General features: G+C 54.5%; 1 protein-coding gene across 1 annotated transcript in view; it reads left to right on the top strand.

Moving 5' to 3' along the window:
* Positions 1 to 281: 281 nt before the first annotated feature.
* IL6ST (interleukin 6 cytokine family signal transducer) overlaps positions 282 to 20,104 on the top strand; it is a 52,630-nt gene continuing 32,807 nt past the window's right edge. The window contains exon 1 of the mRNA XM_066602370.1: positions 282 to 435. The gene's annotated coding sequence lies outside the window, so the exon portion shown is untranslated. The remainder of the gene's footprint in view (positions 436 to 20,104) is intronic.

The raw sequence follows: 20,104 nt of genomic DNA, 5'->3' as shown, positions 1-20,104 counted from the left end.
CCTGAACTGGGAAGGGTTAATGAAACAACTTGGCCCCTGCAAGACCAGCGTTACCCAGACAACCACCAATCAGACGTCTCCTTATACGGTGTAACCCGCGCCGGAATAATATAAACTGTATTCTGATTGGCTGCCCGACTGGCCTGCTCCAGTGTGACATTCCAGGAGGGGGGCAGTGTCTGTGGAGAACATCCCGAGTCCGGGCGCTCACTGCCAATTTCAGTCCGGTCGTGCTTACTGGAAGTGAGCGGAGGGAATAAGCCAATCAGCGCAGGCCACGCCCCTCCTCCCCGTAGAGACAGTGACGCGCGCGGCGGGGAAGGGGGAGGGCTCTTATCGTTTTTGGGGAAGTCACGTGCTGCGGCTGCTCAGAGTTTGCGGTGACGGTGGGGATATGTGGCTGCTCGGTGTGGGGAGACCGCGGCGGTGAAACCGGTAGGTGGACGCTTTGCCTTCATAGTGTGTCGGTAGAGGCCTGCGAGCTGTAGGACTATAACTCCCAGCATGTCATGTGCAGTAAGGCCCCGCCCCCCTCTCCGGTTATTTGTTACTTCTAGGAAAGCTGAATGATTAGTCAGTATGAGTGCGAAACCGATTCATCGGGGCTGTGAGGGGGGAACTGTGGAGGGGGCACTGCTGGGGAGGCGCTGCTGGGGAGGCGCGGGTCTCGCTGTTATTGGGGAGGGGGTGGGATGTGTTGATGGCACTCTTAGTGGTAGAAGGGGGGGGACGCGCGAGTGACACTGTAAAGGGGGGGACTGCGCGCGGGTGACTGTAAATGGTGGTGGGGGGGTCGCGCAGGTGACACTGTAAATGGGAGGGGGGGGGGGGACGCGCGCGACACTAAATGGGGGGGACGGCGCGCGTGACACTGTAAATGGGAGGGGGGGACGACGCGCGCGACACTGTAAATGGGGGCGACTGCGCGCGGGTGACTGTAAATGGTGGGGGGACGGCGCGCGCGTGACACTGCAAATGGGAGGGGGGGGGACGACGCGCGCGACACTGTAAATGGGGGGGGACTGCGCGCGGGTGACTGTAAATGGTGGGGGGGGGTCGCGCGGGCGACACTGTAAATGGGAGGGGGGGACGATGCGTGCGACACTGTAAATGGGGGGACTGCGCGCGGGTGACACTGTAAATGGGAGGGGGGGGACTGCGCGCGCGTGACACTGTAAATGGGAGGGGGGACGACGACGACGCGTGTGACACTGTAAATGGGGGGGGGGACTGCGCGCGCGTGACACTGTAAATGGGGGGGGGGACTGCGCGCGCGTGACACTGTAAATGGGGGGGGGACTGCGCGCGCGACACTGTAAATGGGGGGACTGCGCGCGCGTGCGACACTAAATGGGGGGACTGCGCGCGCGACACTGTAAATGGGAGAGGGGGGGACGACGCGCAACACTGTAAATGGGGGGGGGGACTGCGCGAGGGTGACGCTGTAAATAGGGGGGGGACGCGCGTGGGGGTGACTGTAAATGGGGGGGGACGACGACGCGCGGGTGACACTGTAAATGGGGGGGGAACGATGCGCGTGACACTGTAAATGGGAGGGGGGGACTGCGCGCGGGTGACACTGTAAATGGGAGGGGGGGGGAGACGACGCGCGCGACACTAAATGGGGGGGACTGCGCGCGGGTGACTGTAAATGGTGGGGGGGACGGCGCGCGCGACACTAAATGGGGGGGACTGCGCGCGGGTGACTGTAAATGGTGGGGGGACGGCGCGCGCGACACTGTAAATGGGAGGGGGACGACGCGTGCGACACTGTAAATGGGGGGACTGCGCGCGGGTGACTAAATGGTGGGGGGGGCGATGCGCGCGACACTGTAAATGGGGGGACTGCGCGCGGGTGACTGTAAATGGTGGGGGGACGGCGCGCGCGTCACTGTAAATGGGGGGACTGCGCGCGGGTGACTGTAAATGGTGGGGGGACGGCGCGCGCGACACTGTAAATGGGGGGACCGCGCGGGTGACTGTAAATGGGGGGACCGCGCGGGTGACTGTAAATGGGGGGGGACTGCGCGCGGGTGACTGTAAATGGTGGGGGGGGTCGCGCGGGTGACACTGTAAATGGGAGGGGGGGGACGATGCGCGCGACACTGTAAATGGGGGGACTGCGCGCGCGACACTGTAAATGGGGGGACTGCGCGCTGCGCGCGACACTGTAAATGGGGGGACTGCGCGCGGGTGACTGTAAATGGTGGTGGTGGGGTCGCGCGGGTGACACTGTAAATGGGAGGGGGGACGATGCGCGCGACACTGTAAATGGGACTGCGCGCGCGTGACACTAAATGGGAGGGGGGACGACGACGACGCGCGCGCGCGCGCGACACTAAATGGGGGGGGGACTGCGCGTGCGACACTGTAAATGGGAGGGGGGACGACGCCGCGCGCGACACTGTAAATGGGGGGGGGGGGGGGGGGGCTGCGCGCGACACTGTAAATGGGAGGGGGACGACGCGCGCGACACTATAAATGGGGGGACTGCGCGCGGCGCGCGACACTGTAAATGGGGGGACTGCGCGCGCGCGACACTGTAAATGGGGGGGGGGGGAGACGACGCGCAACACTGTAAATGGGGGGACTGCGCGCGCGTGCGACACTAAATGGGGGGGAGACGACGCGCAACACTGTAAATGGGGGGACTGCGCGAGGGTGACGCTGTAAATAGGGGGGGGGGACGCGCGTGAGGGTGACGCTGTAAATGGGGGGGGACGAGGCGCGCGCGGGTGACGCTGTAAATGGGGGGGACGAGGCGCGCAACACTGTAAATGGGGGGGGGGGAGACAACGCGCGCGCGCGGGTGACACTGTAAATGGAGGGGTGCGCGCGGGTGACGCTGTAAATGGGGGGGGGGGACGACGATGCGCGCGCGGGTGACGCTGTAAATGGGGGGGGGGACGATGCGCGCGCGGGTGCCGCTGTAAATTGGGGGGATGGGACGGCGCGCGGGTGCCACTGTAAATGAGGGGGGGGGACGGCGCGCGCGGGTGACACTGTAAATGGGGAGACGACGCGACACTGTAAATATGGGGGGGGACGACACACGGGTGACACTGTAAGGGGGGGGGGAACGACGCGCGCGACACTGTAAATGGGGGGGGTACGACACGCGCGCGGACGACACCTCAAATGGGGAGGGGGACGACGCATGCACGGGTGTCACTGTAAATGGGGGGGGGATGCGCGCGGACGACACTGTAAATGGGGGGGGCGCGCGCGACTAAATGGGGGGGACTGCGCGGGTGACACTGTAAATGGGGGGACTGCGCGCGCGACACTGTAAATGGGAGGGGGGGCGACGCGCGCGACACTAAATGGGAGGGGGGACGACGCTCGCGCGACACTGTAAATGGGGGGGGGGGGGGAGACGACGCGCGCGCGGACGACACTGCAAATGGGGAGGGGGGATGACGCGCGCGCGGACGACACTGCAAATGGGGAGGGGGGGGACGACGACGCCCGCGGACGACACTGCAAATGGGGGGGGGGGCGTGCGGGTGACTGTAAATGGTGGGTGCGGGTGACACTGTAAATGGGAGGGGGGATGACGCGCGCGACACTGTAAATGGGGGGACTGCGCGCGCGCGACACTGTAAATGGGAGGGGGGGGACGACGCGCGCGACACTGTAAATGGGGGGGGACTGCGCGCGCACGCACGTGACACTGTAAATGGGAGGGGGGACGACGCGCGACACTAAATGGGAGGGGGACGACGCGCGCGACACTGTAAATGGGGGGGGGGGGGAGACGACGCGCAACACTGTAAATGGGGGGACTGCGCGCGCGTGCGACACTAAATGGGGGGGAGACGACGCGCAACACTGTAAATGGGGGGACTGCGCGAGGGTGACGCTGTAAATAGGGGGGGGGGGGGGACGCGCGTGAGGGTGACGCTGTAAATGGGGGGGGACGAGGCGCGCGCGGGTGACGCTGTAAATGGGGGGGACGAGGCGCGCAACACTGTAAATGGGGGGGGGAGACAACGCGCAGCGCGCGGGTGACACTGTAAATGGAGGGGTGCGCGCGGGTGACGCTGTAAATGGGGGGGGGGGGGGGGACGATGCGCGCGCGGGTGACGCTGTAAATGGGGGGGGGGGGGACGATGCGCGCGCGGGTGCCGCTGTAAATTGGGGGGATGGGACGGCGCGCGGGTGCCACTGTAAATGAGGGGGGGGGGACGGCGCGCGCGGGTGACACTGTAAATGGGGAGACGACGCGACACTGTAAATATGGGGGGGGACGGCACACGGGTGACACTGTAAGGGGGGGGGGAACGACGCGCGCGACACTGTAAATGGGGGGGGGGGGGGGTACGACACGCGCGCGGACGACACCTCAAATGGGGAGGGGGACGACGCATGCACGGGTGTCACTGTAAATGGGGGGGGGGTGCGCGCGGACGACACTGTAAATGGGGGGGCGCGCGCGACTAAATGGGGGGGACGCGCGGGTGACACTGTAAATGGGGGGACTGCGCGCGCGACACTGTAAATGGGAGGGGGGGGGGCGACGCGCGCGCGCGACACTAAATGGGAGGGGGGACGACGCTCGCGCGACACTGTAAATGGGGGGGGGGAGACGACGCGCGCGCGGACGACACTGCAAATGGGGAGGGGGGATGACGCGCGCGCGGACGACACTGCAAATGGGGAGGGGGGGACGACGACGCCCGCGGACGACACTGCAAATGGGGGGGGGGGGCGTGCGGGTGACTGTAAATGGTGGGTGCGGGTGACACTGTAAATGGGAGGGGGGATGACGCGCGCGACACTGTAAATGGGGGGACTGCGCGCGCGCGACACTGTAAATGGGAGGGGGGGACGACGCGCGCGCGACACTGTAAATGGGGGGGGACTGCGCGCGCACGCACGTGACACTGTAAATGGGAGGGGGGACGACGCGCGACACTAAATGGGAGGGGGGACGACTGTGCGCGCGACACTGTAAAGGGGGGGGACTGCGCGCGCGACGCTGTAAATGGGGGGGACGCGCGCGACGCTGTAAATGGGGGGGGCGACGACGGCGCGCGCGACGCTGTAAATGCGGGGGGGGACGACGCGCGCTCGGGTGACGCTGTAAATGGGGACGACGCGCGCGACACTGTAAATGGGGGGGGGGAGACAACGCGCGCGACACTGTAAATGGGGGGGGGGGAGACAACGCGCGGGTGACACTAAATGGGGGGGGAGACAACGCGCGCGCGGGTGACACTAAATGGGGGGGTGCGCGCGGGTGACGCTGTAAATGGGGGGGGACGATGCGCGCGCGCGGGTGACGCTGTGAATGGGGGGGGACGATGCGCTGCGCGCGACGCTGTAAATGGGGGGGACGATGCGCGCGCGCGGGTGACGCTGTAAATGGGGGGGGACGATGCGCTGCGCGCGGGTGACGCTGTAAATGGGGGGGGACGATGCGCGCGCGCGGGTGACGCTGTAAATGGGGGGGGGCGATGCGCGCGCGCGGGTGACGCTGTAAATGGGGGGGGACGATGCGCGCGCGGGTGCCGCTGTAAATTGGGGGGATGGGACGGCGCGCGGGTGCCACTGTAAATGGGGAGACGACGCGCGCGACACTGTAAATATGGGGGGGGACGCACGCACGGGTGACACTGTAAAGGGGGGGGGGACGCGCGCGACACTGTAAAGGGGGGGGGGACGACGCGCGCAGACGACACTGCAAATGGGGAGGGGTACGCGCGCGCGGGTGACACTGTAAATGGGGGACGACGCATGCACGGGTGGCACTGTAAATGAAGGGGGGGGACGCGTGCGGACGACACTGTAAATGGGGGGGGGACGCGCGCAGACGACTCTAAATGGGGGGGGGGGACGCGCGCGGACGACACTGTAAATGGTGGGGGGACGCGCGCGGACGACACTGTAAATGGGGGGGGGACGCGCGCGGACGACACTGTAAATGGGGAGGGGGGCGCGCGCGGGTGACACTAAATGGGGAGGGGGCGCGCGCGACTGTAAATGGGGGGGGGGCGCCGCCACGCTGGTGACTGTAAATGGGGAGGGGGGCGCGACGACGCGCTGGTGACTGTAAATGGGGGGGGGCGCGACGACGCGCTGGTGACTGTAAATGGGGGGGGGCGCGACGACGCGCTGGTGACTGTAAATGGGAGGGGGCGCGACGGCGCGCTGGTGACTGTAAATGGGGGGGGGGCGCGACGCCGCGCGGGTGACTGTAAATGGGGGGGGGCCGACGCCGCGCGGGTGACTGTAAATGGCGGGGGACGACGACGCGCGGGTGTTTTTAAAGAGGGGGGGATGGACGCGCGGATGACACTGTAAATGGGGAGGAGAAACAGATGCACGGGTGACACTAAATGGGGGAGGGTGGAGACGGACGCGCGGGTGACACTAAATGGGGGGGAGATGATGATGTGCGGGTGACACTGTAAATGGGGGAGGCGGACGACACTGTAAATGGGAAGCGGGGGACACTGTAAATGGGGGAGGTGGACGACACTGTAAATGGGAGGGGGGGGGACGTGCGGGGGACACTGTAAATGGGGGAGGCAGACGACACTGTAAATGGGGAGGAGAAACGGATGCGCGGGTGACACTGTAAATGGGGGAGGGTGGAGATGAACGCGCGGGTGACACTGTAAATGGGGGGGAGATGATGATGATGTGCGGGTGACACTGTAAATGATGGGGGGGGGGGATGACGCGCGGGTGACTGTAAATGGGGGGGGGGGCACACGGGTGACACTGTAAATGGGGGGGGGCGACGACATGCGGGTGACACTGTAAATGGGGGGGGGGACGATGGACGCGTGGGTGACTGTAAATGGGGGGCGCGCACGTGACACTGTAAATGGGGGGGGGGTGGACACGCGGGTGACACTGTAAATGGGGTTAGTAGCAGCATTACACACGATGGGGGTAGTAGCAGTATTAAACATGATGGGGGGGTAGTAGCAGTATTACACATGATGGAGGTGGTAGTAGCAGTATTACACATGATGGGGGGGTAGTAGCAGTATTACACATGATGGGGGTGGTAGTAGCAGTATTACACATGATGGGGGGGGGGTAGTAGCAGTATTACACATGATGGAGGTGGTAGTAGCAGTATTACACATGATGGGGGGGTAGTAGCAGTATTACACATGATGGGGGTGGTAGTAGCAGTATTACACATGATGGGGGGGGGGTAGTAGCAGTATTACACATGATGGGGGGGTAGTGGCAGTATTACACATGATGGGGGTGGTAGTGGCAGTATTACACATGATGGGGGTGGTAGTAGCAGTATTACACATGATGGGGGTGGTAGTAGCAGTATTACACATGATGGGGTTGGTAGTAGCAGTATTACACATGATGGGGGTGGTAGTAGCAGTATTACACATGATGGAGGTGGTAGTAGCAGTATTACACATGATGGAGGTGGTAGTAGCAGTATTACACATGATGGAGGTGGTAGTAGCAGTATTACACATGATGGAGGTGGTAGTAGCAGTATTACACATGATGGAGGTGGTAGTAGCAGTATTATACATGATGGGGGGGTAGTAGCAGTATTACACATGATGGGGGTGGTAGTAGCAGTATTACACATGATGGAGGTGGTAGTAGCAGTATTACCCATGATGGAGGTGGTAGTAGCAGTATTACACATGATGGAGGTGGTAGTAGCAGTATTACACATGATGGAGGTGGTAGTAGCAGTATTACGCATGATGGAGGTGGTAGTAGCAGTATTACACATGATGGAGGTGGTAGTAGCAGTATTACACATGATGGAGGTGGTAGTAGCAGTATTACACATGATGGGGGGGTAGTAGCAGTATTACACATGATGGGGGTGGTAGTAGCAGTATTACACATGATGGAGGTGGTAGTAGCAGTATTACACATGATGGAGGTGGTAGTAGCAGTATTACACATGATGGGGGTGGTAGTAGCAGTATTACACATGATGGAGGTGGTAGTAGCAGTATTACCCATGATGGAGGTGGTAGTAGCAGTATTACCCATGATGGAGGTGGTAGTAGCAGTATTACACATGATGGAGGTGGTAGTAGCAGTATTACACATGATGGAGGTGGTAGTAGCAGTATTACACATGATGGAGGTGGTAGTAGCAGTATTACACATGATGGAGGTGGTAGTAGCAGTATTACACATGATGGGGGGGTAGTAGCAGTATTACACATGATGGGGGTGGTAGTAGCAGTATTACACATGATGGAGGTGGTAGTAGCAGTATTACACATGATGGAGGTGGTAGTAGCAGTATTACACATGATGGGGGGTAGTAGCAGTATTACACATGATGGAGGTGGTAGTAGCAGTATTACACATGATGGGGGGGTAGTAGCAGTATCACACATGATGGAGGTGGTAGTAGCAGTATTACACATGATGGGGGGGGGTAGTGGCAGTATTACACATGATGGAGGTGGTAGTAGCAGTATTACACATGATGGGGGGGTAGTAGCAGTATTACACATGATGGAGGTGGTAGTATCAGTATTACACATGATGGGGGGGGGGTAGTAGCAGTATTACACATGCTGGGGGGGAAGTAGCAGTATTACACATGATGGGGGTGGTAGTAGCAGTATTACACATGATGGAGGTGGTAGTATCAGTATTACACATGATGGGGGGGGGTAGTAGCAGTATTACACATGCTGGGGGGGAAGTAGCAGTATTACACATGATGGGGGTGGTAGTAGCAGTATTACACATGATGGAGGTGGTAGTATCAGTATTACACATGATGGGGGGGGGTAGTAGCAGTATTACACATGATGGGGGGGGTAGTAGCAGTATTACACATGATGGAGGTGGTAGTAGCAGTATTACACATGATGGGGGGGTGGTAGTATCAGTATTACACATGATGGGGGGGGGGTAGTAGCAGTATTACACATGATGGGGGGGTAGTAGCAGTATTACACATGATGGGGGTGGTAGTAGCAGTATTACACATGATGGAGGTGGTAGTAGCAGTATTACACATGATGGGGGGGGTAGTAGCAGTATTACACATGATGGGGGGGGTAGTAGCAGTATTACACATGATGGGGGGGTAGTAGCAGTATTACACATGATGGGGGGGGGGTAGTAGCAGTATTACACATGATGGAGGTGGTAGTAGCAGTATTACACATGATGGGGGGGTAGTAGCAGTATTACACATGATGGGGGGGGTAGTAGCAGTATTACACATGATGGAGGTGGTAGTAGCAGTATTACACATGATGGGGGGGTAGTAGCAGTATTACGCATGATGGGGGGGTAGTAGCAGTATTACACATGATGGGGGGTGGTAGTGGCAGTATTACACATGATGGGGGTGGTAGTAGCAGTATTACACATGATGGAGGTGGTAGTAGCAGTATTACACATGATGGAGGTGGTAGTAGCAGTATTACACATGATGGAGGTGGTAGTATCAGTATTACACATGATGGAGGTGGTAGTAGCAGCATTACTCATGATGGAGGTGGTAGTAGCAGTATTACACATGATGGAGGTGGTAGTAGCAGTATTACACATGATGGAGGTGGTAGTAGCAGTATTACCCATGATGGAGGTGGTAGTAGCAGTATTACACATGATGGAGGTGGTAGTAGCAGTATTACACATGATGGGGGGGTAGTAGCAGTATTACACATGATGGGGGGGTAGTAGCAGTATTACACATGATGGGGGTGGTAGTAGCAGTATTACACATGATGGGGGGGGTAGTAGCAGTATTACACATGATGGAGGTGGTAGTAGCAGTATTACACATGATGGGGGGGTAGTAGCAGTATTACACATGATGGGGGTGGTAGTAGCAGTATTACACATGATGGGGGGGGGGGGTAGTAGCAGTATTACACATGATGGGGGGGTAGTGGCAGTATTACACATGATGGGGGTGGTAGTGGCAGTATTACACATGATGGGGGTGGTAGTAGCAGTATTACACATGATGGGGGTGGTAGTAGCAGTATTACACATGATGGGGGTGGTAGTAGCAGTATTACACATGATGGGGGTGGTAGTAGCAGTATTACACATGATGGAGGTGGTAGTAGCAGTATTACACGTGATGGAGGTGGTAGTAGCAGTATTACACATGATGGAGGTGGTAGTAGCAGTATTACACATGATGGAGGTGGTAGTAGCAGTATTACACATGATGGAGGTGGTAGTAGCAGTATTATACATGATGGGGGGGTAGTAGCAGTATTACACATGATGGGGGTGGTAGTAGCAGTATTACACATGATGGAGGTGGTAGTAGCAGTATTACCCATGATGGAGGTGGTAGTAGCAGTATTACACATGATGGAGGTGGTAGTAGCAGTATTACACATGATGGAGGTGGTAGTAGCAGTATTACACATGATGGAGGTGGTAGTAGCAGTATTACACATGATGGAGGTGGTAGTAGCAGTATTACACATGATGGAGGTGGTAGTAGCAGTATTACACATGATGGAGGTGGTAGTAGCAGTATTACACATGATGGGGGGGTAGTAGCAGTATTACACATGATGGGGGTGGTAGTAGCAGTATTACACATGATGGAGGTGGTAGTAGCAGTATTACACATGATGGAGGTGGTAGTAGCAGTATTACACATGATGGGGGTGGTAGTAGCAGTATTACACATGATGGAGGTGGTAGTAGCAGTATTACCCATGATGGAGGTGGTAGTAGCAGTATTACCCATGATGGAGGTGGTAGTAGCAGTATTACACATGATGGAGGTGGTAGTAGCAGTATTACACATGATGGAGGTGGTAGTAGCAGTATTACACATGATGGAGGTGGTAGTAGCAGTATTACACATGATGGGGGGGTAGTAGCAGTATTACACATGATGGGGGTGGTAGTAGCAGTATTACACATGATGGAGGTGGTAGTAGCAGTATTACACATGATGGAGGTGGTAGTAGCAGTATTACACATGATGGGGGGGTAGTAGCAGTATTACACATGATGGAGGTGGTAGTAGCAGTATTACACATGATGGGGGGGGGTAGTAGCAGTATCACACATGATGGAGGTGGTAGTAGCAGTATTACACATGATGGGGGGGGGGGTAGTGGCAGTATTACACATGATGGAGGTGGTAGTAGCAGTATTACACATGATGGGGGGGGTAGTAGCAGTATTACACATGATGGAGGTGGTAGTATCAGTATTACACATGATGGGGGGGGGGGTAGTAGCAGTATTACACATGCTGGGGGGGAAGTAGCAGTATTACACATGATGGGGGTGGTAGTAGCAGTATTACACATGATGGAGGTGGTAGTATCAGTATTACACATGATGGGGGGGGGGTAGTAGCAGTATTACACATGCTGGGGGGGAAGTGGCAGTATTACACATGATGGGGGTGGTAGTAGCAGTATTACACATGATGGAGGTGGTAGTATCAGTATTACACATGATGGGGGGGGGGTAGTAGCAGTATTACACATGATGGGGGGGGTAGTAGCAGTATTACACATGATGGAGGTGGTAGTAGCAGTATTACACATGATGGGGGGGTGGTAGTATCAGTATTACACATGATGGGGGGGGGTAGTAGCAGTATTACACATGATGGGGGTGGTAGTAGCAGTATTACACATGATGGAGGTGGTAGTAGCAGTATTACACATGATGGGGGGGGTAGTAGCAGTATTACACATGATGGAGGTGGTAGTAGCAGTATTACACATGATGGGGGGGTAGTAGCAGTATTACACATGATGGGGGGGTAGTAGCAGTATTACACATGATGGAGGTGGTAGTAGCAGTATTACACATGATGGGGGGGTAGTAGCAGTATTACACATGATGGGGGGGTAGTAGCAGTATTACACATGATGGGGGGTGGTAGTGGCAGTATTACACATGATGGGGGTGGTAGTAGCAGTATTACACATGATGGAGGTGGTAGTAGCAGTATTACACATGATGGAGGTGGTAGTAGCAGTATTACACATGATGGAGGTGGTAGTATCAGTATTACACATGATGGAGGTGCTAGTAGCAGCATTACTCATGATGGAGGTGGTAGTAGCAGTATTACACATGATGGAGGTGGTAGTAGCAGTATTACACATGATGGAGGTGGTAGTAGCAGTATTACACATGATGGAGGTGGTAGTAGCAGTATTACACATGATGGAGGTGGTAGTAGCAGTATTACCCATGATGGAGGTGGTAGTAGCAGTATTACACATGATGGAGGTGGTAGTAGCAGTATTACACATGATGGGGGGGTAGTAGCAGTATTACACATGATGGGGGTGGTAGTAGCAGTATTACACATGATGGGGGGGTAGTAGCAGTATTACACATGATGGGGGTGGTAGTGGCAGTATTACACATGCTGGGGGTGGTAGTGGCAGTATTACACATGATGGAGGTGGTAGTAGCAGTATTACACATGATGGAGGTGGTAGTAGCAGTATTACACATGATGGAGGTGGTAGTAGCAGTATTACACATGATGGAGGTGGTAGTAGCAGTATTACACATGATGGGGGGGTAGTAGCAGTATTACACATGATGGGGGGGTGGTAGTATCAGTATTACACATGATGGAGGTGGTAGTAGCAGTATTACACATGATGGGGGGGGGTAGTAGCAGTATTACACATGATGGGGGGGTGGTAGTATCAGTATTACACATGATGGAGGTGGTAGTAGCAGTATTACACACGATGGGGGGGGTAGTGGCAGTATTACACACGATGGGGGGGTAGTGGCAGTATTACACACGATGGGGGGGGGTAGTGGCAGTATTACACACGATGGGGGGGTAGTAGCAGCATTACTCATGATGGTGGTAGTAGCAGTATTACACATGATGGAGGTGGTAGTAGCAGTATTACACACGATGGGGGGGGGGTAGTAGCAGTATTACACATGATGGAGGTGGTAGTAGCAGTATTACACATGATGGAGGTGGTAGTAGCAGTATTACACATGATGGAGGTGGTAGTAGCAGTATTACACATGATGGAGGTGGTAGTAGCAGTATTACCCATGATGGAGGTGGTAGTAGCAGTATTACCCATGATGGAGGTGGTAGTAGCAGTATTACACATGATGGGGGGGTAGTAGCAGTATTACACATGATGGAGGTGGTAGTAGCAGTATTACACATGATGGGGGGTAGTAGCAGTATTACACATGATGGGGGTGGTAGTGGCAGTATTACACATGATGGGGGGGTAGTGGCAGTATTACACATGATGGGGGTGGTAGTGGCAGTATTACACATGATGGGGGTGGTAGTGGCAGTATTACACATGATGGAGGTGGTAGTAGCAGTATTACACATGATGGAGGTGGTAGTAGCAGTATTACACATGATGGAGGTGGTAGTAGCAGTATTACACATGATGGAGGTGGTAGTAGCAGTATTACCCATGATGGAGGTGGTAGTAGCAGTATTACCCATGATGGAGGTGGTAGTAGCAGTATTACACATGATGGAGGTGGTAGTAGCAGTATTACACATGATGGGGGGGTAGTAGCAGTATTACACATGATGGGTGGGTGGTAGTATCAGTATTACACATGATGGAGGTGGTAGTAGCAGTATTACACACGATGGGGGGGGGGTAGTGGCAGTATTACACACGATGGGGGGGTAGTGGCAGTATTACACACGATGGGGGGGGTAGTGGCAGTATTACACACGATGGGGGGGTAGTAGCAGCATTACACATGATGGAGGTGGTAGTAGCAGTATTACACATGATGGAGGTGGTAGTAGCAGTATTACACATGATGGAGGTGGTAGTAGCAGTATTACACATGATGGAGGTGGTAGTAGCAGTATTACACATGATGGAGGTGGTAGTAGCAGTATTACACATGATGGGGGGGTAGTAGCAGTATTACACATGATGGGGGTGGTAGTAGCAGTATTACACATGATGGGGGGGTAGTAGCAGTATTACACATGATGGGGGGGTAGTAGCAGTATTACACATGATGGGGGTGGTAGTAGCAGTATTACTCATGATGGAGGTGGTAGTAGCAGTATTACACATGATGGAGGTGGTAGTAGCAGTATTACACATGGGGGGGTAGTAGCAGTATTACACATGATGGGGGGTAGTAGCAGTATTACACATGATGGGGGTGGTAGTAGCAGCATTACTCATGATGGAGGTGGTAGTGGCAGTATCACACATGATGGAGGTGGTAGTAGCAGTATTACACATGATGGGGGGGGTAGTAGCAGTATTACACATGATGGGGGTGGTAGTAGCAGCATTACTCATGATGGAGGTGGTAGTAGCAGTATTACACATGATGGAGGTGGAAGTGGCAGTATCACACATGATGGGGGGGGGGGGGTAGTGGCAGTATTACTCATGATGGAGGTGGTAGTAGCAGTATTACACATGATGGAGGTGGTAGTAGCAGTATTACACATGATGGGGGTGGTAGTAGCAGTATTACACATGATGGAGGTGGTAGTAGCAGTATTACACATGATGGGGGGGTAGTAGCAGTATTACACATGATGGGGGGGGGTAGTAGCAGTATCACACATGATGGGGGGGTAGTGGCAGTATTACACATGATGGGGGGTAGTAGTAGTATTACACATGATGGGGGGTAGTGGCAGTATCACACACGATGGGGGTGGGGTGGTAATAGCGGTAGTAGTTGTTTAGTAGTATTAGAGTGACTGATGGTAGCCATTGTACGGTCTTGGCATGGTTTCTCACACGATCGGTAACCGTGCAGCATGGCCATCCTGACGCATATTTCCACACTGCGAGGAGCCCATCAATCCGCGGGCTCTTGGGGCCCATCAATCCGCGGGCTCTTGGGGCCCTTCTACAGGGAACGATTATCTTCAACAAAAACCGTTGATCGTGCGACTCTGATAATTGTTCCGTGTAAACGGCCAACGATTGAGTTTATTGACTTCTTGTTCATCATTTGCGCGGCGCTGTGTGCGACCGGCGAGCGTTCAGACATTCATAGTCACTGGAGCGATGAATGTGAGCGGCACACGAACGCAATTGTGAACGCTTCCTCTGCCTTATACACAGGCTGAGCGTGCCAACGATTTATCGCTCCGTGTAAAAGGAGCCTAAGATGCGCCTAATTTATTACGAGGTCCTCGTCCTGTCCGCTGTCCTCGCTTCTGGGGGAGAATATCTCCCCGCCGACCGTGTTACGGCGGGCTCAGATATCCGTAATTCGCAGCGTGGTTCCTGTGCGGCATGCAGCAAGTGCGTAATCGCCATGCACCATCTTGTGTGTCTGCATGCGTAATACACGCCAAGATACAAGATGTTGCGATTTTTCTTGCACGAGTGAACCATAACATGGCCGCCTGTGGGGGATTGGTACGGCGTGGTTTGTGCACTAGACCAACACGTCCGTGTGAGCCCGGCCGCCATCACAGCTGCAAACTTTTTCAGTTGTCTCACAGTTTTTGAGATTTCTGCTTCTGTAGCCGGTCGGCGACTAGTGTGGGTGTGAGGAGCAGCGAGCAGTGTGGGTGTGAGGAGCAGCGCGCAGTGTGGGTGTGAGGAGCGGCGCGGCACTTCCTCAGTGCTGAGTACCCTGTTAGTCATTCAGTAAGTGCAGCGGGTGCGTGACCCCGCGCCGCAGCCGGAGGAGGGAGCAGCGACTCACATCCACGTCTGCTAGTGAAATACTCCTTTGTGCTGCCTGGAATTCGTAAGGGAGAGGGTTTAGGCTAAATTCGCATCTGCGTTAGCCCGTTCTCACACGAGCGTATGCGTGCAGTTTTTGCATGCGCAATACGCAGTACCGCAATACGACGTACGTGAAATAACATGCACTAAAAATTGCAGCTTGCTCAATCTTGGTGCGTTTACACGCCAAAATAGTGTATGGGAATTGGCGGCACACAGCAAGTCCGCATGTCATGGTGTACTTTCTGCGCGCTCATGTGCGAGAGATACAGCCCCTTAGGGGCTCTGGCACAGACTCGGCATAAAATCCTGGACTTAACCGCAGCAAGATGCCCGCCGGGAAAAATTCTGCAGCTATGTCTGTCCATAGTATGCAGTATTAAAAGATTCTTCTCTGCCCACGAGCGGAAATCAACTAATATATATATATATTTTTTTGTGCTCGTGGGGGAAAATCGCAGCACGCTCTATTTTGCAGTCAACAGAAGCCGTCCGATCCACGGCGATTCCAAAATGTTAATTTTGAAATTGCCACAGATCTGCATCATCACCAGCGCGCCATGCCATGCCGTGCACTGCGCATGTGTGCCAGCCAAGACTCTCATGGCGGATCCGAATAGGTGAGTAGTGTCTCTGGCTGGGCGCCGGGTCTGATTCTGCAGTCGCAATCCGACCCAGCCATGGGCATTCGGCCTAAGCGTGCAGGAAAATCCCAGAGGGCTTAGCGGAAGCTGCAGTGACCACGTTCTCATCAGGGGGGTGACTGCCGCTGTTAGGCTGCGCTCACGCCGGCGTTAGGGTCAGTTCAGGGTTTTTTTTGTCTCTCTGCTCCGCTTTTGGAGGAGAGAAACGGAAATAAAACAGAAAAATGATCCCATTGGTTTAAAAAAAAACAACTGAAGGCAAGCGACAAAGCTTCAGTTTGCTCCCTTTCTGTTGAGTTTCCGATTTTTTTGTTGGCTGGCAGGATAGCGCAGTCTGCAGCGTTATTCTTCCATCGAAAAAAAGCAAGCTGACCGAATGGAAGCCGGCGGCAGCCTTCATGTTGGATCTCTCTCTTTTTGTTATTTTTTTTATTATACCCCATTGAAATCAATGACCTTTTTGGTGTTTTATTTCAGTTACTCTCCTCCAAAAATGGAGCAGAGAGACTGAAACCCTGAACTGACCCTAACGCCGGCGTGACTGTAGCCTATCCCACTGAAGACCAGAGGGTTTTGGTTCTAAAGGACCAGATACATTATAGTAAAGGACCAGATTTTACCCTTCTGGTAGTTTTATTTTTTTCAGCTACCAAAATTATTTTTGCTGTTTTCCCCCGTGACGTCTGGGACTATTGAATCTTTTTGTTGTTTTTTTGCAGGCGAAATCTAAAAAAAAATGTTTGTATTTTATTTTTTTTCAATTTATAGTTGTTTGTTTTTAATATTAGTATATTTCCACTAAAGGACCTCATTTTGTTCCGATATATACTTTGGATTACGGGGCAGATGTGGCGACTATTTAAGTTGTTTTGTTTCTTTATAAATACTTTTATTCTGTAATTTATTCATGCGTCCCGCATGATGTCATATTAGACCTCTGGGGGACATTCACTATTTCATATATTTTTTTTTGTAACGTCACACTTTTTCACTGTAGCTGTGGGCATCCATAGCAGCCCCAGTTACAGGGAAAACCTCCCCCTAGTATGACCCTGTTAGGGTCAGGGGGCACCTGGCGGTCACAGGGTCGAATAACAGAAGCAGCACTTCTACTTTCTCTCTTCTGTACATATTGCTCATTGAGATAAAAACTGCTTCTGCCTTCTTCTCTGGGTCCTCGGCTGTCGCCGACATCCAAGGAGCCGACCTGTTCCAGCTACACAGTAGGGGCTTTAATCCCGCACCGTACTTTTACTATCGTCTGGGATTAAAGCCCAGGACGAAGTGCCGTGTATTTTCATCGCTTGGTCCCTGTCGGGTTATTTCTGTCACGCGACGATCCGTTTGGATTCCCTTTTGCTTCTGTAGTAGTAACTAACACAGGTGTGAATGTGGTCTTATCCGGAGAGCGATGTAGCAATCCCATTGGGTCTAGTGGTCCCGAATCTCCATCCCCGTTACATGGCACGCACCTCTGGTCGCTGGTGATGTCATCGGAAGCTGCGGACGGTTTGGTCTGTTTCTATAACCATGAAAGCCTCTTCACTGCAATGGATGTAACAGAGGAAGGGGCTGACTTGGGCCTCATTCACACGGGTGTATTTTCAGTCCGCATGAGGGTGCATTTACTACACAGGCGGTTTTATTTATTTTTTCCCCTCAGTCCTATCGCCATTTTTCTGGGTGGAAAATTGATAATTGTGTTTTGTTAATAGGTTACACAAACACAAGTGACAGAGGGGAAAACCGTCTGCGGCGACGCGGAGATCATCTGTGCGATTGGCAAGAGTACAAGCCGCTAGCCAAGCCAAGCTTACCGCGATAAGATGCTAGCGGCGAGTCTCGGAGATGGCCGATAACCCGCCGGCAGCCTTCCTGCGCTGCACTAATTTCACAGAACAGGAAGTTGTTTTGCGGTTCTGCATTTTGTAATTCACTCTTCTCATTTCTAGTGTCGCCTGTGCAATTAGAGCTGCATGAGAAAGTAAGTGATCCCTCGGGAGCTCCCAGGTCTCTGCACTGGTTACTAATACAATGTGCTCTGATTGTGCTTCTCTGGAGTTGTGACTTGATAACAATGTAACCAATAACATGCAGGCGGTTGCATCATTCATGTCCTCTAGTAGTAATATCCACAGTGCAGGCAGAAAAAGGAATTGAGTTAATAACCTGCAGACCTCCCTCCTGCATCGCCTCCACCACATACTTAGATAAAGATTAGATTTTTACAATGTTGAGGAGGAAATTTTGACTTTCTCTCTGCAAATGTTTCAGTTCATCAATATTTCTGGGATGCCTAGTGTGCACAGCCCTCTTCAGGTCATTTCACAGCATCTCCATAGGGTTAGGGTCAGGAGTCAGGATTCAACCATTCCAAAACACAAATATTCTTTAGTTGATTACTTATGTGATTTTGGTCATTGTCTGGTCGTATCGCCCAATGTTTTTTCAGCTTGAGGTCATTGATGGCTGACCCTATGTTGTCCTATGTGTTCTGAATTAATTGTTCCCTCAGTGATCACAAGGCATCCAGGCCCTGAGAAACAAAGCTGCCCCGAGCCACGTGGCCCCCTCCACCAGGGCCTTGGCCCACGCGGCCCCCTCCACCAGGGCCTTGGCCCACGCGGCCCCCTCCACCAGGGCCTTGGCCCACGCGGCCCCCTCCACCAGGGCCTTGGCCCACGCGGCCCCCTCCACCAGGGCCTTGGCCCACGCGGCCCCCTCCACCAGGGCCTTGGCCCACGCGGCCCCCTCCACCAGGGCCTTGGCCCACGCGGCCCCCTCCACCAGGGCCTTGGCCCACGCGGCCCCCTCCACCAGGGCCTTGGCCCACGCGGCCCCCTCCACCAGGGCCTTGGCCCACGCGGCCCCCTCCACCAGGGCCTTGGCCCACGCGGCCCCGTCCACCAGGGCCTTGGCCCACGCGGCCCCCTCCACCAGGGCCTTGGCCCACGCGGCCCCCTCCACCAGGGCCTTGGCCCACGCGGCCCCCTCCACCAGGCCCTTGGCCCACGCGGCCCCCTCCACCAGGCCCTTGGCCCACGCGGCCCCCTCCACCAGGCCCTTGGCCCACGCGGCCCCCTCCACCAGGCCCTTGGCCCACGCGGCCCCCTCCACCAGGCCCTTGGGCCACGCGGCCCCCTCCACCAGGCCCTTGGGCCACGCGGCCCCCTTCACCAGGCCCCACAGTTGAATCGGGTTTTGGTGTTGCCTCTTTTCCCTCTTTTGTCTCATCTGTCCGTGGAACATTCCCAAGATGATTGAGGAACAACCAGGTGGTAGCGGGCAAGTGTTAGATGGGCCACAATGTTTTCTTGGCCAGCAGTGGCTTCCTTTGTGGTGTCCCTTATGATCTTAATAATCTTGGTCAGTGTTTTGCTAATAGTGGACACATGAACAGAGATTTCTGCAGTCTGTAGAGTCTTCCGGAGGCCTGTTGCTGTCCTTCTTAGGGTTGTTATCACCTCTTTCAGCATTGTCTATGGTGAGAGAGTAGAACAGTCCTAAATGTTCTCTATCTGTAGATGACCATGGAGTGATGTACCTAGGTTTGTAGCTTTTGTAGCCTTTTCCAGCTCTATGCTTCTCTATAACATGTCTTCTGAGAGTTTTTATTGAGGGCCATTTCACACTAACCAATCACTGAGAAGATCAGATTTGTCAGTAACCAGGCTTTATGTGCCTTTATTTAATGGGTGACACACCTGTCTAATTTGCACTTCTATCTTCTCTTCTTAATGGTAACACTTTTGCTAACTAGTTCATTAACAGAGGTTCACTTTTTCTCCCTGCATTGTG

This window comes from Eleutherodactylus coqui, chromosome 5 (assembly GCF_035609145.1).
Source record: "Eleutherodactylus coqui strain aEleCoq1 chromosome 5, aEleCoq1.hap1, whole genome shotgun sequence".
Classification (NCBI taxonomy): domain Eukaryota; kingdom Metazoa; phylum Chordata; class Amphibia; order Anura; family Eleutherodactylidae; genus Eleutherodactylus; species Eleutherodactylus coqui.
Note: the sequence above shows the minus strand (reverse complement) of the source record. Positions and strands in the feature narration are given on the sequence as shown.